Source organism: Danio rerio, chromosome 14 (assembly GCF_052040795.2).
Source record: "Danio rerio strain M-AB ecotype USA chromosome 14, GRCz13ab, whole genome shotgun sequence".
Taxonomy (NCBI): Eukaryota; Metazoa; Chordata; class Actinopteri; order Cypriniformes; family Danionidae; genus Danio; species Danio rerio.
In genome coordinates this window covers 5,594,609-5,622,549 of record NC_141034.1, presented here as the reverse complement: position 1 = coordinate 5,622,549, position 27,941 = coordinate 5,594,609, and the positions used below count along the sequence as shown (strand labels likewise).

The 27,941-nt window shown below is 36.0% G+C and overlaps 1 long non-coding RNA gene across 4 annotated transcripts in view; it reads left to right on the top strand.

Moving 5' to 3' along the window:
• LOC137487507 (uncharacterized) overlaps window positions 1-27,941 on the top strand; it is a 214,880-nt gene that overhangs the window by 99,581 nt on the left and 87,358 nt on the right. The window contains exon 5 of one of the 4 annotated variants that reach the window (XR_015507159.1): window positions 24,567-24,668. The exons of the other annotated variants lie outside the window; for them this stretch is intronic. This is a non-coding gene — a long non-coding RNA (uncharacterized LOC137487507). The remainder of the gene's footprint in view (window positions 1-24,566; window positions 24,669-27,941) is intronic. 4 annotated transcript variants of the gene reach the window in all.

Below are 27,941 nucleotides of genomic sequence, written 5' to 3'. Positions count from 1 at the left end.
ATAATAATAATGATGATAATATGAAAAAAAAATATTTTTTAATAAATTTTTGTCAACTTTAAATAAAAGTAACATTAACATAAAAAGTAAAATAAAATTAAAAATTTTGTTAAAATAGTATTTTTAATTTAATTGTATTTTTAAATAATAATAATAATATTATTATTATTAATAATAATAATAATAATAATAATAATAATAATGATAATAATAATAATAATAATAATAATAATAATAATACTTAATAAATACTTAAAAATAACATTTTATTTAGACTTAATAAAATTAGGTTTAAAATAAGAATACAATGTAAAAGTAGTTGTAGTTTTAATTTTTTTTATTTATAATTTTATAATAATAACAATTTTATTTTTATTTTAAATGTTATTTTATTTAAAGTTTTAGTAAAAAATAATTGAGTATTATTTGTATCCTATTTCTTTCTAACCTTTTTCTTCTTCTTCTTCTTCTTCTTCTTCTTATTATTATTATTATTATTATTATTATTATTATTACACATTTATTTTAATTTTATTTAGTATTTTTTAAGGTCATCCAGCTCTTAAAATCTGCCAGTCAGTTCACTTTAGGTTGAATCAGGTAAAAAGGCTGTTTAAGTTAACACTTTGTACAGTGTATAACTATAATAAATATTCACTACAGGGGTACCATGTCAAAATACCCTGCTAGTACCATCTGATACCATGACACAATACCAGCACAGTACTTTTGTACGGCACAAGTAAGCGTAACTTTCACTTTTACTATTTATCTGAGGGTGTGTTTCCTCCTCTTTTGATGTATAATACAAACACGTCAGTACAATATGGCTCTGTTGTTGAAGTGGGATGTTTGCCATAGTCTTGCATGGCAAATGAATCACACATGTGGGACTCAAAAACAAAACTCCCTTCCAGCACAGCAGACAATCATCTGCCTGTTTGAAGACCTCATAATATTCACAGTATATTATAAAGACAAATTGGAACAGGAAAGCATTAAAAAATTCCTGAAAGCTGGATCTCAACTCCTGTCAGTGAGAATCTCCTGTGTAATTTCGTCTGTATCCTGTCGGTAAACAAGACTTCCGATCTCCCAGAAGTCCCAAGGCTGCTCCATTCATAAAAACACACTTGCTTTGGTCAGAAATACTGGACAGATTTTTTCTCTGGTGCGTTTCTGAGAGCTGCTCTGTCTGCCGAATGTGAATGGCAGGGCTGGTTGTTTACACTTTGCTTCCGATGGTTGTGCCAAAGCGTGGCCATTTGGCTTCTGCGAATGACTAAATTCCACACAGATGTTCAGTTGTAAACCTTGCTGCTCTATAAAACATGAGACGTGCACTGAGCTTGAACTGTAAGTGTAAGTTACTTTGGTGGAGGACGCAGTATTGTGGAGTAACTGATAGCCTTGGCTCAACTGTACTTCAGTAATATCATCTTTCAAAATAGTAATAATAGAACCATGTCATAACTATATTAAAGTTGCTGTATATACGTTTTTGACTCTTTCAATATATAGAAATACCATAACATGTTTGAGAACATTAAGAACATGCTAAGTAAACATATTTGTTTATCTGAAAATCAGTGCTGTCAGTTATTCTGACAGCAAGTCAGTTATTCTGCTTTGAAAATGTGCACTCCGTGTCAGAATGTCCGTCTTTGTTTTGGTCTCTATAACCAGCCCACTGCCAATTTACTCTATATTTCTGCCTATTTCAGCCATGAAGGCTCCCAAAGTGTGTCTCCGTTAGGGTTGGGCGATGTTGACCAATTTGTTGTAGCAACAATTTCTGCTGTTCTGTCATCAGCAGCAGATGTGAATGAATGGCTGAAGAAAGTAGTTCAGCATACAAAAGTATTTTTGAGGCTCTCCATGTTTGATTTTCTTCTTTATATACACAATTATGCCGTCGAATCATTGTATAAATGCAAAACCACACTCTTAGTAGTGCGGCTGTATATCGCCACTGGTGGATATATATACAGTTGAATTTAAAATATTACCCCCCTCCCTCTGAATTATTAACCCCCCTGTTTATTTTTCCCCCATTTTCTGTTTAACAGAGTGAACACTTTTCTAAACATTATAGTTTTAATAACTCATTTCTAATAACTGATTTATTTTCTCTTTGTCATTATGACAGTAAATAATATTTGACTAGATATTTTTCAAGACACGTCTATACAGCTTAAAGTGACTTTAAAGGCTTAACTAGGTTAATTAAGTTAACTAGGCAGATTAGGGTAATTAGGCAAGTTATTGTGTAACAATGGTTTGTTTTGTAGACTATCGAAAACAATATAGCCTAAAGCAGGTCGCACACCAGAAGCGCTGCGCAGCGCCACGCAGCGCCATGTATTTTAGAATTCTAAACATAGGTTTCTATCAGGATACACACACCGGCGCCGCAAGTCGGCGGCTGTCGGCGGCGCCCGGCGACGGCTCAGGACGCAGTTCATTTTTCAGCCGCGCCACAGAGCGCCATCTGATTAGTTTCATGTTAAATATCATTCGAATGTGCGCGTCTGGTGTGCGATACTTTAATCTGTCATGTACGCGCCGTGTCGCGGCGCTTCTGGTGTGCGACCTGCTTAAAGGGGCTAATAATTTTGTCCATAAAAAATTGTTTTAAAAAATTTAAACTGCTTTTATTCTAGCCAAAGCAAACCAAATAAGACTTTCTCCAGAAGAAAAAAAATATTATCAGAAATACTCAGGGCCGGAGCTAGCTGAACTGCCGCTCTAGGCAGAGGACCACGCCGCCCTCAACCCCAATATGTGTAAACGAAAGTGACCGGTTATGAAAATGAAGTGAGGTGTTGCGGACCTCTATTCTATTCTATGCGCGGATATAACTGAGGATGCGCGGGTGCTGAGGGAGGGAGATGTCGCCGACGCTGCTCTCTCTATTCTGCCGCCTTATGTGCGGAAATAACTGAGGACGCGCGGGTGTCGCAGACCTCTATTCTGTCGCCCTATGCACGGATATAACTGAGGACATGCAGGTGCTGATGGAGGTGTCGCTGACGCTGCCCTCTCTATTCTGTCGTCTATGCGCGAATATATCTGAGGACGCGGGGAGTGAGGGAGGAGTCGCGGACATAACTGAGGATGCGGGTGGTAAGGGGGGTGTTGCGGACGCCGCCCTCTCTATACTGCTGCCCTAGGCGGCCGCCTAGGTAGCCTCTATGGACGCGCCGGCCCTGGACATACTGTGAAAAATTCCTTGCTCTGTTAAACATAATTTGGGAAATATTTAAACAAGACAAAAAAAAATTTGGTTTGGTAATAATTCTGTCTTCAACTGACAGAATATATATATATATATATATATATATATATATATATATATATATATATATATATATATATATATATATATTATCTCATTTAAGTTATTTTTCCTCTTTCAAATGAATCAAATGTGAATATTATTTAGTGGGTAAATAGGTAAGTGGTATTTAAAGGAAGGTTGCAAAGTATTAAACAATTAAAATATCATTGCTTAATATTACTGAACTGAATCCCCAAATCTCATAATAAATCATCACATGATTATTGTTGCAAATATGTCATATATTGCATATGATAGCCATTCATTTTGTTAGCTAGAAAAAAATGTTTAAATAAATATCTAGATATTAAATAGACAATAAATGTAATAAATGTAGACTACGATACATACAATAAAACAACATACATACATGAACGCTCAATTCCCAACCTTATATGTAAACTTACGGTAGAAAATTTGTTTAAGTTAAATTAAATAAGTTAAATGCAGTGAGGTGCTGTTTTCGGCTCTTGTTATATATAATTATTTTAAGTTAATTTAAATTTTGAATTGAATTTTATGTTCGTTGATCTTTTTTATTAACCAACTAGTCTTTGTCTTTACTTTGTTTTAATTCATGAGTAGCTTTTGGTTATAGTTTCAAAGCAGCTCCTCAATCTCCGGAAAGCTCTCTGCCAAATGCATCAACTTTAGCGTGTTAGCGTCAGCTAGCATCTGCGTTGCTCTCCGGTTCCCCATCTGTTCGTTCAACTAACCGGCGCAGTTTTGGAGCTCGATCAGAAATCAGCAAACCAAATATGACATCCTGATACCAGAACAGTGATCCTAATTAACCGAAAGTCTGAAATGCGTCAGCCGAACACTATCAGGAACGCTCAGCCAGACCCTACATAAAAAGTGCAAACTGTAATGCTAAACCTGGGAAAGTCGCAGTGTTTTCAGATCTGCGCTGAACACGATAGCTGTACAGATGGTGCTGGTCTGCGGTGGTTGGTGGTCGCTGAGCTGTTAGCGCACTTTGGGATGGAGACAAAAACAAAAAAAGTGCTGGAAGCAGCTGTGATCCGCCTGCGTCTCCTGGAGCCCATTCCTCAGATTCCTGCGCACCGTGTGCCACAAACACAGGCCGAGCTGGCAGACCATGAATAGGGTTAGTTAGATTTCAAATATCTGCTGATGAAAAGGGCGAGAGCCGAACCCAAAGACACAACCACAAAGAGCAGCTTTCATAGAGAGGGCGAGAGATGGAAAATGAAGACAAACCACAAGGCTGAGAGAATGTAAAATGATTCTTAGATCAATAATATTGTCGAAATAAGCAGCATATGCTATTTATTTCTGTTTTTCTCAGAAGCGAACTGTTCTTGATGCAGTTTTTGGTAATGGAGATTGGTCTGGTTTTTGTAAGTTGAATCAGCAAAGGGTAGTAAGGGAGATTAGTGGATGTGTTTTTCAATTTGGATATGGCAGACACATTTTAAAGAGAATACACAAACACTGGGCTCTATTTTAATGATCTAAGCGCAAAGTCTAAAGCGCATAGTGCAGAACCATTAAGACTGTGTCCGAATCCACTTTTGCTAGTTTAAGGATGGAAAATACGCTTATGGTCTAACAGGGTTGTGCTTATTTTATTCAATGAGTTCTGAGTGTGCTTTGAGCATAATGTGCATTAAACCAGTGGTCCCCAACCCCCGGGCTGCGGACCAGTACCGGTCCGTGGAACAATTGGTATCGGGCCACATAAGAAATCATAAATTATTTCTGTAGAAAATATTCCCCCAGCGACTTGGTTTCTTCCACTCACTCCCGCCATCTCACGTGAAATAGACTATGCCAAAATCCACCACATAGCAGGAAGAATGATCACTAGAATATAGCGAAATGGTGGTTGTTGATAGTTTAAAGTTATAAAACAGGTATTATAGAGTCCAATTCAGCAGAGCATTTAAAGATTGTGCATATAACGTTATGTGTGTGTGCATCGCTAAGTACCCGAAATCAATGCAATATGTATCTATATGGAGTTTTACATAATCTTACTCATTAGGGTTGAAACATGCCAATGCATACATTTAATTCGGCTATACGGTTGTATTATTGTTAATAAACCACACACACACACACACACACACACACTCCACGGGCCCACACCGGTCCGTTGTAAAATTGACAACCGTTGACCAGTCCGCGGTAATAGAAAGGTTGGGGACCATTGCATTAAACCAATCAGAGTCTCATCTCCCATTCCCTTTAAGAGTCAGTTGTGTCGTGCCATGGTGCATTTGTTATTTACATGGCGGACTTTGTACATGGAAAAACTGAACGCTTCACTAGCAAGAAAACAGCTAAACAGACCATCTGCAGCACGAGGATAAAGAACGAGCCTCCTCCATTCTGCCTCTACGTTTTCTTTACTTTACTTTTACACTTTACTCCTTTACTTTGTAAAGTAAAGAAACGGTGGAAAATTTGTTTTAAAACTAATCCTAAATTCAGTTCTAATTTCCAGCAAATGAATAAATACACAAAAAACTCATTTCCAAACACTATTCTTATCCCCCATATGGTTATGATATGTTTTCAAATCCCGACAGGTGGACAAATCTAAACTTGTTTTTATTAAAACAAATATAATTATGCAAATAAAAATAATACTAATATTATAACATTATACAAATGCTAGTTGTCATGAATAAACAAAACAAAAAAAAAAAAACCAAACGAGGTGAAGAAAAAAAAAAGGAACATTTTGATCCTATGTTTTTTTGGGCGTTAGGGAGTGAGGTGTCTGAATAACCTTGTTAAGAACCGAGTTATTAACTATACTGTGTTCGCATATTGTGTCTTTTCTTGAGTTTGTGCAAGTTTGTTATTTCCAATGGAGGTTCGCAGCTTGCACCTTCCAGATGCACTCAGTTGAATTAATGGCACAAATGCACCGCGAACTGACAGATCAGCTTCAGCTTGTATGGAATATAAATATTTTTGTAGACTATTTTTTGTAGTTGTACTTTTTTATTTTTTTATTTACTCTTAATTTTTAAGAGAAAACAGTTTAACAATAGTAAATTGCATATAGTTTTTTTTGTTGGACAGTATTGACTAAAATATTCACAAAAGTATGAAGAAATATGTTATGAAGTAATAAACTGTATGCCATTGAAATGGGGAAAAAAACATTTTATGATTGAAAATGTTGACAAATCTATTATTATTATTATTATTATTATTATATGTTTATTATTATTATTATTATTATTATTATTATTATTATTTATTTATTTATTTAATCTTTAGTAAACTTTAGTATACTAGAGTAGAGTTCAAATGATGTTACTGAACCAAATCGCAGGAATGACATTGCGTTTCGACTCGAATTTGTAGTAAATTTCATGAATGAATAGATATTTTCAAAAGTAATCTTTGTTAATAAGATAAAAATATTAATATTTATTTCATAATAATTAATACATTTGTTTAATAATAAGACATGTGCTATAGGTGAATTGGGTAGGCTAAATTGGCAAGTGTATGAGTGTATGTTTATGAGTGTGTGTGAATGTGAGAGTGTATAGATGTTTCCCAGTACTGGGTTGCAGCTGGAAGGGCATTCATTGCATAAAATATATGCTGGAAAAGTTGACGGTTCATTCCGCTGTGACGACCCCTGATGAATAAGGGACTAAGTCGAAATTAAATGAATGAATATTATAATTGTTTTATACATTTTTATTTATTTATAAATTAATTTGTTCATTTGTTTATTTATTTATGTTAATGTATTATTATTATTATTTTACAGTTTATAACTATCTATAATTTACCATAATAACTTATTTATGACAGTATGGCCAGACATATTTAATTTTATGTTTTTATTTTTATTTTTTACATTTTATTTAAAGGGACTAAGCCGAAAAAGAAATGATTGTTTGAATGTACTATCCTTATTTTTCACGTACAAGTGGGTACAGCCTTTATAATCTTTTTCGCTCGAGACTTCCAGTCTCATTCACTTCCATTCATTTTTAGACATTAAAAACAGCTTGTTATGCTGCTTGATGTGGCAAATTGATATTTTCTTATTGTATTTTTCTACTTTGTCTGTATAGTCAACGACTCACTTGTTTGTAGTGCAAGTACTTTGACTGTTTTCTGCCATTCATTATTTTTAACATTTCACCCATAGGTGACGGAATCGGAAATCCTAAAACAATCGCAAAAATGAGCACACTTCCGCATCGAAGAATAAGGTCAATAGCACACTGATACTCATGGGATGCTTATATATTTATAAGTCATGGCCCACGCGGAATCTGCGCGTGCAGAAATCCACAGATTTTTTGCTCATCATTGAGTGTATTTATCTACCTGTGTCAATGTATATCTATTCAGTTTTTAAATGAATTCCAGTAATAATATTGACTAATATTAGAGTGTTCATTTGATTTTTTACAAGTTTGTAAAGTAATATTTTCTTGTCTTGTAGTTGATATATTACATGAAAGTCTTGCTTTGTTTACCAAATAAGTGGATCTAGATGGATTTGGATTGTAAACATTGAATAAAAGTTCAAAGGTATTATTCTTTAATCCATATACTACGTTTTTAGTCACGATACTCATAAAATAATTCCACATAAATCCACGGATGTTTTTATGAAATTCTTCACAGTCAACTTAAAATAAATTCAGAGATGAATTCAACTCAAAGCAAGCATGAAAACCATTAGCTTCCATTTTTCAAATTTATATAAAGTACTGATTTTTTTACACTTCATTCATCTACACAGTACATTTTCATACAATCGTTTATGCTTTCTAATATGATTCATTGTGTGAATTTATGCAAAATCCCTACCTCATAAAATAGTGCTGTTTTCTAATAAAACTGAGAGGGGAGATCTCTTTTTAACAGCATGATTTCAGGGAAACGTTGCCTTGTGTGGGAGTCGGGAGGAAGAAAGAGGGAGAGAGATGGTAAAAGAAGAAAGACTGACATGGAGAAGGCAGTGAAACGCTTGTAAGAACAACCGAACAGGTGTTAGACGGTGTACGGTTTCAGCTAGAGAGAGATGGAGAACGTAAAGATATGTTGAACTTCACAGTTGACAGAATCAAGCAGGTCACGGCGCAATCTGCTTTTCTAGGGGGAAACATGTTGGCGGTATACTCGTCTCTACAAGAACGCAGGAATGAAAACACATTTAGATTTACACTTAAAGTCAAAATTATTCACCATCCAGTGATTCTTTTTCAGATTTTTCCCAAATTATGTTTAACAGAGCAAGGAATTTTTCACAGTTTTTCCTATAATATTTTTTTCTTCTGAAGAAAGTCGTATTTGTTTTATTTTGGCTAGAATACATGTAGTTTTATTTATTTATTTATTCTTATAGTCAGACGTCAACAAAACAGTCTGCAGAAAGACTTTGAGTGGCATTCTCCCTTTGTATGTGTCATCAGAGGGGGAAAGCCCCGCCCACTAGTGTCAACCTCTCCCTCTTTATTATAGGACGTTAGTCTTGCTTTGGAATTTGCCGCTATGCTGACACACAGGCATTTGTAGCTCCGCCCTCTTTTAAAAAGAGAACAATCTCATTTGAATTTAAAGCGACAGCGACTAAAATGACACAATTAGGATCAAAGCCTAAAAGGGGGAGTTTTGAAGAGTTATAAAACGTTATTTGTGGGGTATTTTGAGCTGAAAAGTCACATAAACACTCTAAAGACACCAGAGACTTCCTTGTAAAATAAAAATAAAAATGTAAAAAGGGGTATAATAGGTCCTGTTTAAACCTCAAACTTTTGATTTATTTTCGATCACTGACTGTAAAAAAAAAGTCTGAAGCAAAATCTGAGCAAAGTTTAAGATATTTGAGCCGTTTCTACTGAAACTCATGTCTGCCACCAATATGAAACATAATTTCACATCAGCTGGAGACCTGAGCACTTAATCTAATCTTATTGCTAAAGGGAAAAACCTATTAAGATCTCATTTGTGTTTCTTTTTCCTTTAAGGAACTCTTTTCAAGTTTTTCAAGGAGCTCCATATTATTCTTGCTTACAAGGTTTTTGAGTTGCTAAAAAGTTATGATGCGGATATTTAAATTTGTATAGCTATATATAATACTATAGGTGTAACTCACCATTTCTACTGCACCCAACCCAGTCAGAGCTGGGATCAAAACGGTGGTTCTTTGTTTGGTAGTCTGTTTCTCTAACAAGGAGGCTAAAGACCTCTACACGTCTGTCACTTGAGGTCAGAGGAGTGATGTTTACCTGCATAGCACTTCACTAGCTAGCCTCCGTTACACTCACCCCCCTAAACCTTACTCCCATCCCAGACGAGCCACCAAGTGTAGCCCGCCAGTCCTACTGCATTCAACCCAGTCTGAGGGTGCTTTCACACCTACACTTTTGTTTCGGAACGTGTCTCGTTTGCCCAGTTAGCGCGGTTCGTTTGGCATATGTGAACAGGGCAATCGCGCTCTGTTCCGTGCCAAAGCAATCGATCCGAAATCGCTTGAATGAGGTGGTCTCGGCTCGAATAAACTTTTAAGGGCTCAGAATAAAGGTTTTACCAAATTCATCTCTTACCACACCAAAAAGAAATAATTATTTCTTAGCCACATATTTAAATGTGTCAAAACAAGCAAATATATAGCTGTATACATGCACTTTTAATTCAACAAAGCTTTTCTAAAAAAAATAAAAATAAAAATAAAAAAAAACATTTAAAAAGATCTATTGCCATGTATCTAAAATATGCACAGTAATCTGTCCTGGCTAAAGCTCCCAGATCAGCAGTTACTACACATAAATAGGGAGTTAATCTCCTTTTAAATCAATGTTATTGTAAAGGATGATAAATAAACTATATTAACAAAAATAACTGTGAGCAAAAGAAAGCAGTTAAAAACATACCATGAGCGATAATGAAAGGATGATCACGTGCCTGAGAATAAATAAAACGAAAGCAGTGACTGCTGCTGTTGCTTACAAATATATTTTTCAATCTTGAGCTCTTAAAAGCAGCAGGACTGTGGGTACACGAGCATCGTTTTTTGTCTAGTCTTTTTCAAAGAGATACGATCGTAAGTGAACGAAAAAAAGTGCAAGTAAACGGGAGTGCGCGCACTTTTTAAACAGTCGCGCACATCACATCACCTGTGCGTGCGAGTAATCATTCTGTCATACGGTGTTCACCTGCTTTGTCTCGCGCGAACACAGTTATTGTTTTTGGTCGTGTTGCTTCTCGATTCTCGAGATCACATTTACACGCATATTGGGCCATCCCAGCCTGATCTCACGAGAAAACGTAAGTATTTTACGTTTTGGCAGTTTAGTGGCTAATTTGTATGAATTCGTACGAGTTCAGTCGTAAGAAAATGTATGATTTTAAAAAGGAGGCATGGCACCTAACCCCACCCCTAAACCCAACCGTCATTGGGGGATACGCAAATCGTACTAAAATGTACGAATTAGATTGTACGAATTTGTACGAATTAGCCACTAAATGAAAAAGTTACGAATTGCCGTGAGATTGTGTTGGCCATCCTTATTGTTGAACCCTGCTTTAAGAAAACTACAATGTAAAAATTATTTCCAGCCTGCCAAAGTGGCTAGTGGAAGCGGTGTTAATGTAAAGCCATGCTCACCCCTCTTAACCTAACTCCCATCCCGGACGATCCCCTACGTGTAACCCACCGGTCCTACTGCACTCAACCCGGTCTGAGCTGAGATCGAACTGGCGATTCTATGTATGGGAGTCAGTTGCTCTAACAAGGAGGCTAAAGACCATGGCCTCTTCGCGTCTGTTGCTAGAGCATCTTTTGAGTACAAAGGAGTGATGTTTACCTGCATAGCACTTTGCTAGCTGGCATTTGTTACACTCACACCGCTAAACCTCAATCCCATCCCGGACGAGCCCCCACGTGTAACCCGCCGGTCCTACTGCACTCAACCTGGTCTGAACTACTATCGAACCTGCGATTCTTTGTATGGGAGTTAGTTGCTCTAACAAAAAAGCTAAAGACCATGGCCTATACGCGTCTGTCGCTTGAGATCCTTTTGAGGTCAGACGAGTGAGGTTTACCTGCAAAGCACTTTGGTAGTTAGCCTCACTCCCATCCTGGATGAGCACCCACATGTAAGCCACCATTCCTACTGCACTCAACCTGGTCTGAGCTGGGATCAAACTGGCGATTCTTTGTATGGGAGTTGGTTGCTCTAACAAAAAGGCTAAAGACCATGACCTCTAGTGTCTGTTGCTAGAGCATCTTTTAGAGGTCAGAGTGAAGTCTTTCGCTGGCTGGCCTCTGTTACATAGGTTTGGGTATGAAAAGCACACACACAGAGTGTGAAACCATAAAAGGAATGTCTAAACTTTTAAATAAATTGCTGTATTTCGTTAATTAATATGCCAATGTTTTAAAGTACTAATCTAAAAATATCTGTAGATATCTAACTAGACTAGAAATATCTCGTGGCAATTCATAACTTTTAGATTTAGTGGCTAATTTGTATGAATTCGTACGATCTCATTCGTAAAATATAGTACCATTTGCTTGTGTGCTTGGGTGTCACGCCTCCTTTTTTTAAAAAAATGTAAATTTTCATACTATTGAACTCCTACGAATAAGCCACTAAACTGACAACATGTCTCTTGTGAGATCAGGATGAAAATATATACACAATGAATAAGTAACCTGAAAAATAACCCAAAAAAAATTCACTGCTCTTTTTTTCCCCAAACGTTATTTCAATTAGAAACCCACAATATATCGTTACAAACTACAACAAAAGTCAATAAAAGTCACTTTTAAAGGCTGATGTAAAATGTTTAACATCAAAATAGTTCAGAACAGATATCAAGTAGCAACGATGTGAATACACTGTACAGCCATGATTTTAACTGTAAAAACAACAACAACAAACAATCAGTAAGTTTCCTTAATATACACGGTGAACAACCGTAAATTGACTTTCATTGAAATCCCTGCATGACACTTCACTTTTTTTGTATGTGTAAAATTTATGATAAAAAATTGGCAGCTGTGGTTGCCAGAATTATAAAATTGGCTGCCAGAATTGTGAAATATGGTATTAACCATTTATTCATTCGGCTTAGTCTCTGATTTATCAGAGGTAGCCACTGCAAAATGAGCCCTTCCAGCCACACCCAGTACTGGGAAACACCACACACACACTCTCACATTCACACACACACACATACACTACAGCCAATTTAGTTGATTCAATTCACCTATAGCGCCTATCTTTGGACTGAGGAGGAAACCTGAGCACCCTGGAGAAACCTACACCAACACGGGAAAAACATGCAAACTCCACACAGAAATGCCAACTGACCTAGCTGGGACTCAACTCACCAACCTTCTTGGTGTCAGGTGACAGTGCTAACCACTGAGCCACTGTGCTGCCATGGTGTAAAAACCAGCTGAGTACTTTTCCTGTTATTTTACAGATGTCTTTTTTCAGAATTGAGATGTTTTTCTACTGAACTAGAGAATTAATAGGCTCTTCTGTGACGTCAAGCAGGAAAACTCCTCTTCATTCCTAATTGGAGTCTTTATTTTTACCCTGAATAACTCTTTTGTGCTTAAAAATGTCTTTCTCCGAAGTCACTGGCTTTCTTTCATACTGAGTCATTTGTAAGATAACAGAAAGCAGCCGGACTGTGAGAATCAGGGCATGCATTTATGTTCCTCATATTAGAGATTTACTGGCTGTGTGTGTAACACGATCGCAGGAATTCATGCCCAGAATTCAAGATTCTGAAGACACAATAAACCCAGCAAACACGTGACAGACTCAGTTGAAGTCAGATTTATTAGCCCTCCTCTATATATTTTTTGCTTATCCTGTTTAATAGAAAGATTTTTCCAACACATTTCTAATCATAATAGTTTTAATAACTCATTTCTAATAACTGATTTATTTTATCTTTGTCATGATGACAGCACCTACTATTTGACTAGATATTTCTCAAGATACTAGAATTCAGCTTAAAATGACATTCAATGGCTTAACTAGTTTAATTAGGTCAACTAGACAAGTCAATGTATGACAATGATTTGTTCTGTAGACAATCAAGAAAAATTACAGCTTATAGGAGGCTAATAATATTCACCCTTATGTTTTTGAAAAAAATGAAAAACTGGTCTTATTCAAGCCAAAATAAAACAAATAAGAATTTCTCCAGAAGAAAAAAATATCAGAAATACTGAAAAAATTTAGAGCTCTATTTTGACGGTCCATGTGCAAAATGCAAAGCGCAGGGCGCAAAAGCATGTAGGCGTGTCAGAATCCACTTTTGCTTTTTTAAGGACAGAAAAAATCACTTTGCGCCGGGACGCATGGTCTAACAGGGTTGAGCTTATTCTCTTAATGAGTTATAGTTGTGTTTTGAGCATAAACCAATCAGAGTCTCATCTCCTATTCCCTTTAAGAGCCAGTTGTGTCACACATATTTGCTATTTACATGACGGACTTTGTGGGCTCTATTTTGACGGTCCATGCGCAGAGCGCATAACGCAGGGCGCAAACGCTTTCAGGGCGTGTCAGGACGTGTTTTTGCTAATTTAAGGACGGGAAATCTGCCTTCCGCCGTGGCGCATGGTCTAAAAGGGTTGAGTTTGTTTTCTTAATGAGTTATAGGTGTGTTTTGAGAATAAACCAATTAGAGTCTCATCTCCCATTCCCTTTAAGAGCCAGCTGCGTCGCGCCAAGAGCGCATTCGCTATTTACAGGACGCAAAGTAAGTCTAAGTGGAAAAAATTAGCATTTCACTAGCAAACAGTTAACATTTTTTTAACAGAAAACTATTAAACAGAGCATCTACTGCGTGAGAATAAGAGATAATAGAACTACTTTCACATTCGCTCTTGGATAGGGAAACCTTTACGCACAGACATCAATTCGTCTATAAATAAATACTTTTGTTTGTTAATCGCAAATATTCGTTTCAAAACTATTTCTAAATTCAGTTCTAATTTCCAGCAAACGAATAAATGAATAATAATAACAAAATGTGCTCAAAAACCTGAGTTATATCCTAAAACACATGCAGTGCCCCATATGGTCTAAAACCTGACAGGTGGGCAAATCTAAGCTTGTTTTTAATAAAACAAATATAAATATGGATATAATAAATAATACTGCTAATAATGATAACATTATACAAAAGCAAACTGTTATGAATGAACTGAAAAAGCCTCCCGAGATGAAGAAGACATAAAAGCAGTGGTTTTTCATATTTATGTAGGCTAGAAAATAATATGTTTTGTAATATTTTAATCCTTTATATTTATATCCTATATCTATTCTTATTATATCATATATATATATATCCTTAATATTTAAAGTTTTTCATATGTAAAGATATTTGCAGTGTTTTAAGCAGTGTATTAAGCAGTGTGTAAGCGAGGCGCAACTCTGCGCCGGAGTTTAGACCAGGTTTGATTTGGTCTAATGAAAAATCTATTATAGTTCTCAAAATAGCAACGCGCCAGCGGTCCGCCTCAGAACGCCTTCCTTTTTAGACCAGAACGCCTATGGGTGCACATATGAGCGCAAATGCATTTGCTATTTAAACAGCGTAGCGCAACGCCTCAAAACGACTCTTGCGCCAAGCTGAAACTACCAAAAGACTATTGCGCCACGCCTTGTGCTACACTGCGCCGGGTGTATGATAGGGCCTTGTAAGTGGAAAAACTGAGCATTTCACTAGCAAGAAAACCGTTAAACAGAGCATCTGCAGCGCGAGAATGAGAGATAAGCCTCCTCATTATTTACTTTCGCTTTTACTCTTCTGTATAGGGAAACTTCTTGTACGCACAGACATCCATTGGCCTATACATAATTAATTTAGTTTGTTACGCGCAGAGATTTGTTTCAAAACTATTTCTAAATTCAGTTCTAGTTTCCAGCAAATGGATAAATTAACAATAATAACGAAGTGTGTTCAAACAACTGAGTTATATGCACATACACATGCTGTGCCCCATATGGTCTAAAACCTGACAGGTAAACAAATCTAAGCTTTTTTTAAGTAAAACAAATATAAATATGGATATAATAAATAATACTGCTAATAACAATAACATTATACAAAAGCAAATTGTCATAATAAACTGAAAAATCCCCCCAAGATAAAGAAGGCATAAAAGTATGGTTTTTATATTTATGTAGGCTAGAAAATAATATGTTTTGTAATATTTTAATCCTATATATTTATATCCTATATATCCTTATTATATCCTTTATATATGCTTAATATTGTAATTGCTTTTCATTTGTAAAGATATTTGCTTTTTGCTGTACATCCTGTCTGTATTATGCAATTTGTAAGCGAGGCGCACAACTAATGCCTTCCGTTGGATCTTAGACCGGGTTTGTTTTGGTCTATTGAAAAATCAATTATAGTTTCTCAAAATAGCAACGCACCTCAACATGCCTCCCTTTTTATACCAGAACGCCTATGGGCGCACATATGAGCGCAATTGCATGTGCTATTTAAACAGCGTGCTGCAAAACGTCAAAACGACTCTTACGACAAGCTGAAACTCGCAAACATCAATTGTGTCGCGCTTTGCGCCGCATTGCGCCAGGTGTATGATGGGGTCCTTAGACTTCAACTGTATATTTTTTTTCATTATGGTGGATGGAGACAAAGACTGAAATATTCTGTTGCAGAAAGATAACAGAACGTTTTACAGACAAAAAACATTAATAAACTCCATGTGACAGTTTTACAGATACATAAAATGCCTCACATTTGACTTTATAGAAGTGGTTTTCTGGTTTGATTCCAGCTCTTTCTCATCTGTTGCAGTTTGATGTGATAAGAGGAGCTTGTTAATAAGTTGTTGAAAAACATCCATGACTGATGCTGTAAAGAATCCAGGAGGGCTTCGGTCTGTTAACGGATGAACCCTTGAGGGATTTGATCTGAAGAACGTGCAGAGCAACATAAGAGGACATGTTTACTCTTCAGAGTTGTACAATTCAGCTTACATTTGGGTTCTTTTTAGTCTGATAGAGATTCATTCTTTCATTCATTCATTCTCTTTTCGGCTTAGTCTCTTTATTAATCAGGGGTTGCCACAGTGGAAAGAACTGCCAACTTATACAGCATGTTTTACACTGTGGATGCCATTCCATCTGCAACCCATCACTGGGAAACACCCATACCCATTCACACTCATACACTATGGACAATTTAGCTTATTCAATACAGTAGCTCATGTCTTTAGACTATGGGGAAAACCTTCTTGCTGTGAGGCAACATTGCTACCCACTGCGTCACCGCATCACCCTGATTGAGATATTTCTAAATAATAACAATAAAATAAATAAACGTATCCAACAATTTTTAAAGATTTTAACAAAAATATTTTTAAGGTATATGACTATTAAAACAACATTTTTAAAAAGTTAGTTGTATATGTTTAAAAGTAGAATTATTATAATATAATTTATTACTATTATTATTATTATTATTATTATTATTATTATTATTATTATTATTATTATTATCATTAAGGTTGTTGTTGTTAATAATAATAATAATTATTATTATTACTACTACTACTACCACTACTACTACAATAATAATAATAAATTAATAATTAAATTATTAGTACAACAACAACAACAACAACAACAACAATAATAATAATAATAATAATAATAATAATAATAATAATAATAATAATATAATAATAATAATAATAATAATAATTATTATTATTATTATTATTATAACTATAAACAATAATATTATTATTAATATTAGTATTATAATAATTATTATTATTATTGTTATTAATAATAATAATAATAATATCATTATTATTATTAATAATAATAATATTATTATCATTATTATTATTATTATTAATATTATTATTATTTGTTATTATTATTATTGTTGTTGTTATTACTACTACTACAATAATAATACTAATACATAAATAACATAAATTAATTATATAATAATAATAATAATAATAATAATTGCAAGTTTAAGAACACACAGGGTTTTCAATTAGACAAAAATATATATGCCCACTCCTCCCACCTCCCCAACCCCCCACACGCACCCCCCTCACCTCCTTATTTTACACTTCTCTTTTTTTTGTTTTTTTATTCTTCATTTAGTTGTGGCTTTACCATGCTAGTAGAACAGTGTTTTACAAAGACACAGTGAACCTTTTGAAACTTTTATGTTTTGTAAAACTCTTTGAAAACATGTTTTGTTTTCCTTTGCCTTTTAGATATACAGTGAAAGATATACACAATCAGACATGTAAGAGTTTTACTACAAACTCATGAGTGTTTGTGTGAGAAGACCCGTGAGAGTGTTTGTGTGTGTGTAGTTTCGAGGGCAGCAGCTGTTGAGTGAGTTGGCTCAGTTCTTCAGTCCATTGAGAACATCAGAGCCAAACACACACACAGGACCCTCAGTCCCAGAGCTGGACTCCTGTTTTTTCCCAGCAGACTAGACAGACAGAGAAACACACACTCTTATCCAGCAGATGGGCCTGTTGGGGGATCAGAGTCCAGCTGCCCATGAAATCAGACTGATGAGTCAGCAAACGCAAGGCGACGTTTCTGCTTCTGGGGACAAAAAAAGCCGAGAGAATCGTCTTGCAGGGGCTTTCATCAGCGGGTCATTAGAGCGCTGCTTCTGCTGCTCAAGGTGTTGGCCAAACTATTCTTTATGCATGCTCTTACTGGCCGTACTGGTGTGGTTGGGGAATCTGAAAGTTCTGTGTTGATATTGATATCCCATTTACACTGCTTTCTTCAAGTAACTCGATTTCGTTTTTTTCTTAACGCGTGATTCGATTAAGTTGAAAAACATTTCAGCTGTAGTTTGCTCTAGTATACTGACAAAAAGTCTTGTTGTCTATCCAAGTTTTAGGCCCCGTAATGCGTTTTAGTTTGAAAAGGCAAACGTATTGCTACGGTTATGCCATCTGTCCGCACTACGCCAGAGTTTTCGATCACCGAAAACGGAGAGTTTTGGAAACGCTGGAGAGGCTGTATTGATTCTGAAATACTGCTGCTCGGTCTTAATGTGGATAGGGGGAAACGGAGACATCTGAAAACGGAGGCGGGGCTGCTGAGATTCGCTACCTGATTGGGGCTTTTGTGTCATTGCGTATCCTTACCTTATTATTATGTACATTAGTGGACGTTGCTATTCTGAGTACTACCAGAAGCCCTGAGTTTTGAGATCTTAAAGAGCGAGTTGGATTGTAGCGAGACAGAAGGTTCGTTGAATAAACAGGAGCGAAACTATTTAAAACTTTATAGGTAAGACATTTATGTGGAAATGTATCCGATATGAATCAGATACATGCCCTTGTGTCTACAGTGTTCCACCCGTAAATATGTTGCACGTCATTAAAAATTTAACAAATGACATCAACTCTAAAATAAATAAATCTCATGCAGATATGACGCCTTATGGCTGTGTGCATGTGCAGTACGTTAATAAAAGTTTAGCAGTTTAGGAGACATATATGAGAAGGCTCAACCTCCTTTAGTGGACTTTCCAATTCTGCAAATAAAAGCGGTGGTGTTTGAAAGTGGTGCCACATTTTAGTCATTTGAAGATGTGACCAATTCAGCTGATTTGGTGGACGACATTGTAAAGATTGATTTGGATGCTGCTTGTTTTGACAGCTTTGTTAAAGATTAACGTCAGTTTTTACATGCTCCATGTTGCCCCTCTTCAATGGACAACTAAAAAAAATCCACTTCACTGTCAGTCTAATTAAACAAATCTGTCATTTTCTTCGTCATTTTGTTGAGATGTTTCATACAGACAATAAACAAACTACAGGAAGATATGATGCAGAAAAAAAGCTATTTACGTATGTGCGCATGCACACTACATGAATTGAAGCTAAGAAGTTTAGGAGCCATATCTGAGAAGACTCAACCTCCTTTAGTGCATATTGCTATTCTGAGTACTACCAGAAGGCCTGAGCTTTGAAATCTTAAAGAGCGAGTTGGATTGTAACGAGACAGAAGGATGGTTGGATGAACAGCAGCTAAACTATTTAAAACTATATAGTTAAGAAATTTATGTGGAAATGTATCCGATATGAATTGGATACATACCCTTGTGTCTATAGTGTTTCACCTGTAAATATGATGCACGTCATTAAAAATGAAAACAAATGACATCAACTCTGACGCTTTTTTTGAGGAAGTCATGTGACCAATTCAGCTACGTTTCAAAGAGATAGAAAGTAAATAAACCTCTGGCAGATTTGACGCCTTATGTCTGTGTGCATGTGCAGTACCTTAATAGAAGTTTAGCAGTTTAGGAGCCATATATGAGAAAGCTCGACCTCCTTTAGTGGACTGTTTATCTCTTCAAATAAAAGCGGAGGTGTTTGAAAGTGGTGCCACATTTTAGTCATTTGAAGATGTGACCAATTCAGCTGATATGTTGGACGATGTTTTGGATGCTGCCTGTTTTGACAGCTTTATTAAAGATTAATGCCAGTTTTTACAGGCTCCATATTGCCGCTCTTCAAAAAACAACTCCACTGTTAATCCATTTAAAGAAATCAGATTTTCTTTGACGTTTTGTTACAATGTTTCAGAGATAAAAAGTAAATAAACAGCAGACTGATATGATAAAAGCTCTTTATGTCTGTGCGCATCCACAGTACATGAATTAAAGTTTAGAAGTTTAAGAGCCATATATGAGAAGACTCGACCTCCTTTAGTGGACGTTGCTATTCTGAGTATTACCAGAAGCCCTGAATTTTGAGATCTTAAAGAATGGGTTGGATTGTATTGAAAAAGAAGATTGGTTGGATATACAGGAGCTTGACTGTTTAAAGCTTTATAGGTAGGAAGCAATATTTTATAATTAATATGGAACCTAACAGGCAGCCTGTAGCTTATAAAACTTTTGCATACAGTGCAATGAGGTGGACTATCAAGATCTTGAGTGTAAATGCAGACTAATTCTCTTCCTGCAAGTTCTTCTATAACCCCCAGAAAGGCATTTTAGCTCAGTAAAGCGACACCTGTGGCGAACCCGCTGAACTCGCTCTGCTGATGTCATTTACTATTGAATCAAATGGAATCTGACTCAAAACAAGCAAAGAGCTGAGAGTCGATCCGAGGAAGCTCAGTCACCTGAGAGAAACGCTTGATTGCTTTGACGTCTGAACTGAATGACTTGAGCGCTTGGAAAGCCCCTACAACCCCCCATTATCTCCCCGCAGGAGCAGTGCATCCTGGGAAAGAGCGCTAGGTGTCTCGGGATGATCAAAGGTGCCAGTGGACACCGACGCATGATCTGCAGGATTATCAGCAGATCAAAAACCACACTGGAATTTCAGCACTCAAGTCAAATCCAACTGCACACCGAGCGACAGATGGAGGAGGGAGACTTTAACGCTCATTATAAATCTCAGCAGCTTCAGCTTTCATTAAATCATCGAGTTACTCCACTAAAAATTCCTGGGTTCCACACAATCGGTTTTGAGTCGGCACAGCATGAAGAAATTCAGTTACCTTATTTGTTTTATACAAATTGAAGTGGATTGAACTTTAAAAAAATCAAGTTGTTCCACACAAAAAAGTCAGAAATTGTGAAGTTTCAGCTCGTTTAAAATAAGTTTACTGAACAAACAGTGTACGTAAATGATTTAAATCAATAAATTCAATTATGAAAATGAAAACCTGATTAAAATTCCATTCTAAAAATAATTTGAGTGGATATTTTATATAGTATTTTTTTTGTTGTTTTTTTACGATGATATTGTTTATCTGGTTGTCATTTTAATTTTCATAATTTAATTGATTGATTTAAAACTGGCTCACATGCAATTATAGTTCATATTCAGGGCTCGAAATTAACTTTTTTACTTGGTAGCATCGGTGCTCCCAACTTCAAATATTTAGAAGCACCAAAAAATTTTTAGGAGCACAAGAAAAAATTTAGGAGCACCCACCAAAAATGAATAAGCACCACTGCAAATAGTTTTTTAAGGGATTTATTGTATTTTAAAACAACATTAATAGGACTGACAAAAACCAGAAACAACTATCTAACTAATGCTGCGAAGACATTAATATTTGTGTGCAATAATTCCAAAACGAATGTCTAATAATTAGGCCATAGAATATTAATGATGATAAAAAATGACAATAATAGTAACAATGAATTACATTTCTCATTATGATACTGCCTTGAATGTGCATGAATGTAGGTTATCTGCTATAAAAAGTCTGTTACTTTATGAAAAATAATTGTATAGTTTGCATCAAACAAAAATGAAGCATTGCAGTAAGAAATATTTATTTTGTACTGCTGTTTTTATATGCATGTCAATTTAATAAATAATATTTCTGCTACAAAACAAACAAAAGATTATAATAAATCATTCAATTCAATGATGAAAGCTGCAAAGCAGTCATCAGTAAATAAATATAAAAATAATATACACCTCAAAAAAGAAAAGACAAAAGAAAGTAAGTAAAGTCTCACTTCTATCACTCTTTAAAGGTTTTGGTTTCAGTTTGTGTCAATTTAAAGGTTCAGTCTGAGATGATCTTCATTTTTTTGTGTTAGTGGAAAAGCAGGCGAGTCAGCCGACCCAATTTATGAGCAGGCAGAGCAGGATTCTTGCGCTAACCACCGGCGCAATACCGGTCTTTGTTTTGAGCCGCAGTTTCAGTTAAACTTAGTAAAGGCGAGCTTCTTTGGCGATCATATGTACAGTATTAGATTTGACTTTTAGCGGACATTTGCGCTGAACACGCAGTGAATGCAACGCATGGAGATTCGGGCACCTTCTCTAAGAAGCGAGTACTCGATTGATCTCAGCTGGCGGATCATTATTCACCACGTGACGTGTCATGATCGCTTTCATCTGTGCCTCAACTTTAGGTGGGGTTTGCAAACCTGTGTGCTTTAAGTTTTTACTCTTCGCCGTTTGCATTTCCCGTAATCATAAAAGTTCCTTCCCTGTCATCTGACAGCGGAATACCTTGTTGGAATGACAGCTAATATTAACCAATATAGCGGCAGGGAAGAGCGATTCAGCACGTTTTTACAAAAAATCAAAACATGTCGCACTACAACTAGTATCTGCAGTCGCACTAATGCTCCCAGATATATTATGAGGTCGCATAGATTAATTTTCGGGCGCATATGCGACCAAAATGGTCGCAATTTCGAGCCCTGATATTGTTTAAATCAGGGGTCACCAACCTTTTAGAAACTGAGAGCTACTTCTTGGGTATCGATTAGTGTGAAGGGCTACCAGTTATTAAATAACAGATTTTTCTTATTTTACTTTTAATTATATGTTATTATTATGTTATTATATGTTAATCTATGTGAAGACATTGATCATGTTGATGATTTCTCACAGTAGTTGTCAACAATGATTTAACAAGTTAGATAAATATCAATATGCAACACTTCATTTGTCTAAAATTGTTTTAAAGTTTTTTTTAATGTCTAACCTAAAGTAATTTTCAAATTTACACCAATGCAAGTGTGATTTAAAAAGAATACTTATAAAAATATTAGATGCCGCTTACTCATATGGGGTGCTATTGTGAGCTATTTTTAGAACAGGCTCGCGGGCAACTTATGTGAACTTGGGGGGCTACCATGTTGGTGACCCCTGGATTAAATAGATGTATATTTTTTTAATACCACATGCATAGTGAAACTTGTTTTATATTCACTAAGGCTATTTGTTTTATTAAAAATGCAGATTGGTAAGATACTGAATTAAAAGTATCTTTTACAATAACATTATACAATGTTTCAGATAGGTGGCGCAGTGGGTAGCACAATCGCCTCACAGCAAAAAGGTCACTGGTTTGAACCCCAGCTGGGTCAGTTGGCATTTCTGTGTTGAGTGTTCTCCCTGTGTTTGCGTGGGTTTCCTCCGGGTGCTCCAGTTTCCCCCACAGTCCAAAGACATGTGGTATAGGTGAAATTGTCTGTGTGTGAATGTAGGAGTGCATGGGTGTTTCCCAGTGTTGGTTTGCGACTGGAAGAGCATCCGCTGTGTAAACCATATGCTGATAAGTTGACGGTTCATTCCGCTGTGGTGACCCCTGATTATAATAATTATAATAATAATGTTTATTTATATAGCGCCTTTCCAGAGCTCAAGGACACTTTACAAGGAATGCAACAAAAAGATAAACAAACATACATGAAGTCAAATATAACAAACTGGAATTACACAAACAAGACCTAAGAGACATATGAGCATTAATAAAGAGACTAAACTGAAAAGAAAATGAATAAAACAATGATTGTTTAAGATATCATAAGTTAATTTACAGTTGCAAGTATGGGTTATAAATGAATGAATGAATGAATGAATGTATGAATGAATGAATGAATGAATGAATGAATCAATGAATGAATGAATGAATGAATGAATGAATAACGAACAAACGAACGAACGAACGAACAAACGAATGAATGAACGAAGGAATGAAGGAATGAACAAACGAACAAATGATGAATGAATGAATGAGTGAATAAATGAATGAATGAGTGAATGAACTTTCTAAAATTAACTGAAAATTTTGTAATATTTATAGCTTAAAAAGAGCATTTAGATTAGTATTATTTTTGTTAATATTATTATCATTTAAATGTTAATATTTAAGTTACTATACAAAATTACCCTGCATTAACTCATTTATATATTTACACTACCTGACAAAAGTCTTGTCACCGATACAAGTTTTAGTAACAACAAATAATAACTTGACTTCTAGTTGATCATTTGGTATCAGAAGAGGCTTATATGAAAGGCAAAGACCTCTAGATTATGTTTAATGTACCAAAATAAAATATGATCATACCTTGATTTTTAATGAATTAATCAGGACAGTAAGGTCTGACTTTGCTTAGACAAAAGTCTTGTCACTTAACAGAAATAATGTCCAGTGTAGAATATAAAGTCATGCTGCAGTGGAAAAAGAATGACTATTGTGTCTGACTCCCGTGAGCTTGGAGGTCTGCATCTATACATCTATGCAACGACTCAAATCACTTATTAATAAAGTCATCTGGAACGGCAAAGAAATTGTTCTTGCAGGACTCCCAAAGCTCATCAAAAGTCTTTGGATTCGTCTTCAATGCCTCCTCCTTCATCATGCTCAATAATGTTTATATCCAGAGACAGGGCTGGCCAATCCTTGTACACCTTCTTTGATTTCAGGAGCGTTGATGTGGGAGCTGAAGTATGCAAAGGAGCACTATCCTGCTGAAGAATTTTCCATCTCCTGTGGTTTTTAATGTAATGGGCAGCACAAATGTCTAGGTAGGATGTTGATTTCCACTTTGCAGATCTCTTGCACGCCCCCATACTGAATGTAATCCCAAATCATGATTTTTCCTTCACTAAACTGGACTGATTTCTGTGAGAATCTTGGGTCCATTCGGGTTCCAATATATGAAAGCATATGAGTAGCATAATTCAATTTAAAATGTAATATGAAATGGCAATGCAATATGTTAAATGGCAATGTGTTTCTGTAGTTGAATTAGCATTTTCCAAGACATATGAGCAATGTTTGGTGCAGAATGAAAATGTAAATTAAATGACATTATTTGCATTTCTTATTTTAAACACTGTTTTAATATGTAAATTGTATCCACATTTTAAAGCTTTATAAGTTGCAAAATTAAATTGAAAATGCTATACACAAACTGAATTTGATGTGAATAAAATACAAGCAAAAACTGTGGCAAATTGATCATTTAAATGTTATTTGTCCTAAATGCATTTACACTCGCGTCTAGGAAACGCAGGATTACATTTTCAGCATAACAGCATGGGATGTGTGTAGCAAAATGAATTTTGAAATGTAATACGGAAAACGATAATGCAATATGTAAATGGCAGTGTATGCTACTCATACGCTTCCATACCAATAGGCCTTCTACAGTATTTGTGATGATTGAGATGCAGTTCAACAGATGATTCATTTGAAAAATCTACCTTTTGAACAACTAGAAGTCATGTTATTATTTGTTGCTCTTAGGTCTGAGTTGCAATCAGATTTATAACCACCCCCCCCCCCCATTATTTTTTTTTTCTTTTATGTTTAACACATTTTCACAATAGTTTACAGAACAAACCATCATTATACAATAACTTGCCATATCCTGCCTAGTTATCTTAATTAAACTAGTTAAGCTTTTAAATGTCACTTTAAGCCAGGGGTGGCCAATCCTGTTCCTGGAGATCTACCTTCCTGCAGATTTCAGTTGCAACCCTTATCAAACACACCTGTCTGTAATTATCAAGTGGATTTCAGGTCCTAATTAATTGGTTCAGGTGGGTTTGATCAGGGTAGGAGCTAAACTGTACAGGAAGGTAGATCTCCAGGAACAGGATTGAGCATCCCTGCTTTAAGCTGTATAGAAGTGTCATGAAAAATATCTAGTCAAATATTATTTACTGTCATCATGGCGAAGATCAAATAAATCAGTTATTAGAGATGAGTTATTAAAACTATTATGTTTAGAGTTGTGTTGAAAAAATCTTCTCTCCGTTAAACAAAAATTGGGGAAAAAACTAAACAAGGGGATTAATAATTCAGGGGGTTTCACAATTCTGATTACAGCTGTGTGTGTGTGTGTGTGTGTGTGTGTGTGTGTGTGTGTGTGTGTGTGTGTGTGTGTGTGTGTGTATTAATAGTCGAGCAGTAAAAAACATTTTCCAGTTTTGGCAGAATTTATTGAATTGTTCTTTTCAAGCTAGGACTATTTTTCAAGGTGTTGGAAGCTGTGTTTGTTGACACCTGCATCGCTCAACTGACCTTGCTTGTATTCTGAAAACAAAGTTTCATTTTTTTGCTATTTTTTAATGAGATGTTTGAAGGACACAACTCACAATACAGACAACAAAGAAATTAAATCACAATTAAATGTATACAATCCTCGTCCTTCAAACACAGCTGGATATGTGTGTGAGTGGGTGTTTGAGTGTGCGAGTGTGTGTGTGCGTGTGTTTGAAAGAGAGAATTTATTTGGGAAGATGCAAGTCTGGTAGACAGAATCAGCAGCAGATGGATCTCAGCTCAGCAGTTTGTTTAAGATGTGATTGAGCTTCAACAGATTACTTGAATTTGCAGAACAAGGCTGGCTTTATGAGGAGCAATATGGCCACGACACACTAAGAACACACTGAGAATATGCCATCCTGCATGGCTTGCTGCTTAAACTACAATACCATACAATGCATTAGGAAAGTTAAAGGGGTAGTTCACCCAAATATGAAAATTGACTCATTATTTATTTAGCCTCAAGTGGTTCCAAATCTTTATGAGTTTCTTTCTTGTGTTGAACACTAAAGAAGATATTTTGAATAAAGCTGAAGACCTGTGATCGTTGACTTCCAATGTATCCAGTGTATATTTACAACACTACAAGTATTTAGGTCAGTTAATGTGTTAGTGACATAAACAAGTGTGTTTTCTACAGGTGGTTTGTCAAACCCACTCCCCTGTGTGAGGTACTCTTCATAAATGTGCAGTGTTTGTGTTGGTTAATGTGTCAGTGAGATGATCAAGTGTGTTTTCTACTGGTGGTTTGTCAAGCCCACTCACCTGTGTGAGGCAGTCTTCATAAATGTTCAGTGTTTGTGTGGGTTAATGTGTCAGTGAAATGATCAAGTGTGTTTTATACAGGTGGTTTGTCAAGCTCACTCACCTGTGTAAAGCAGTCTTCATAAATGTGCAGTGTTTGTGTGGGTAATGTCAATGAGATGAACGAGTGTGTTTCTTCAGGTGGTTTGTCAAGCCCACTCACCTGTGTAAGGCAGTCTTCATAAATGGGCAGTGTTTGTGTCAGTTAATGTGTCATTGAGGTATACGAGTGTTTTCTACAGGTGGTTTGTCAAGCCCACTCACCTGTGTGAGGCGGTCTTTATAAATGTGCTGTGTTTGTGTTGGTTAATGTGTCAGTGAGATGAGCAAGTGTGTTTTCTACAGGTGGTTTGTCAAGCCCACTCACCTGTGTGAGGCACTCTTCATAAATGGGCAGTGTTTGTGTGGGTTAATATGTCAGTGAGATGATCAAGTGTATTTTATACAGGTGGTTTGTCAAGCTCACTCACCTGTGTAAAGAAGTCTTCATAAATGTGCAGTGTTTGTGTGGGTAATGTCAATGAGATGAACGAGTGTGTTTCTACAGGTTGTTTGTCAAGCCCACTCACCTGTGTGAGGCAGTCTTCATAAATGTGCAGAGTTTGTGTCAGTTAATGTGTCATTGAGATATACGAATGTGTTTTCTACAGGTGGTTTGTCAAGCCTACTCACCTGTGTGAGACAGTCTTTATAAATGTGCAGAGTTTGTGTCAGTTAATGTGTCAGTGAGATGATCAAGTGTGTTTTCTACAGGTGGTTTGTCAAGCCCACTCACCTGTGTGAGACAGTCTTTATAAATGTGCTGTGTTTGTGTCAGTTAATGTGTCAGTGAGATGATCAAGTGTGTTTTCTACAGGTGGTTTGTCAAGCCCACTCACCTGTGTAAGGCACTCTTCATAAATGTGCAGTGTTTGTGTGGGTAATGTCAATGAGATGAACGA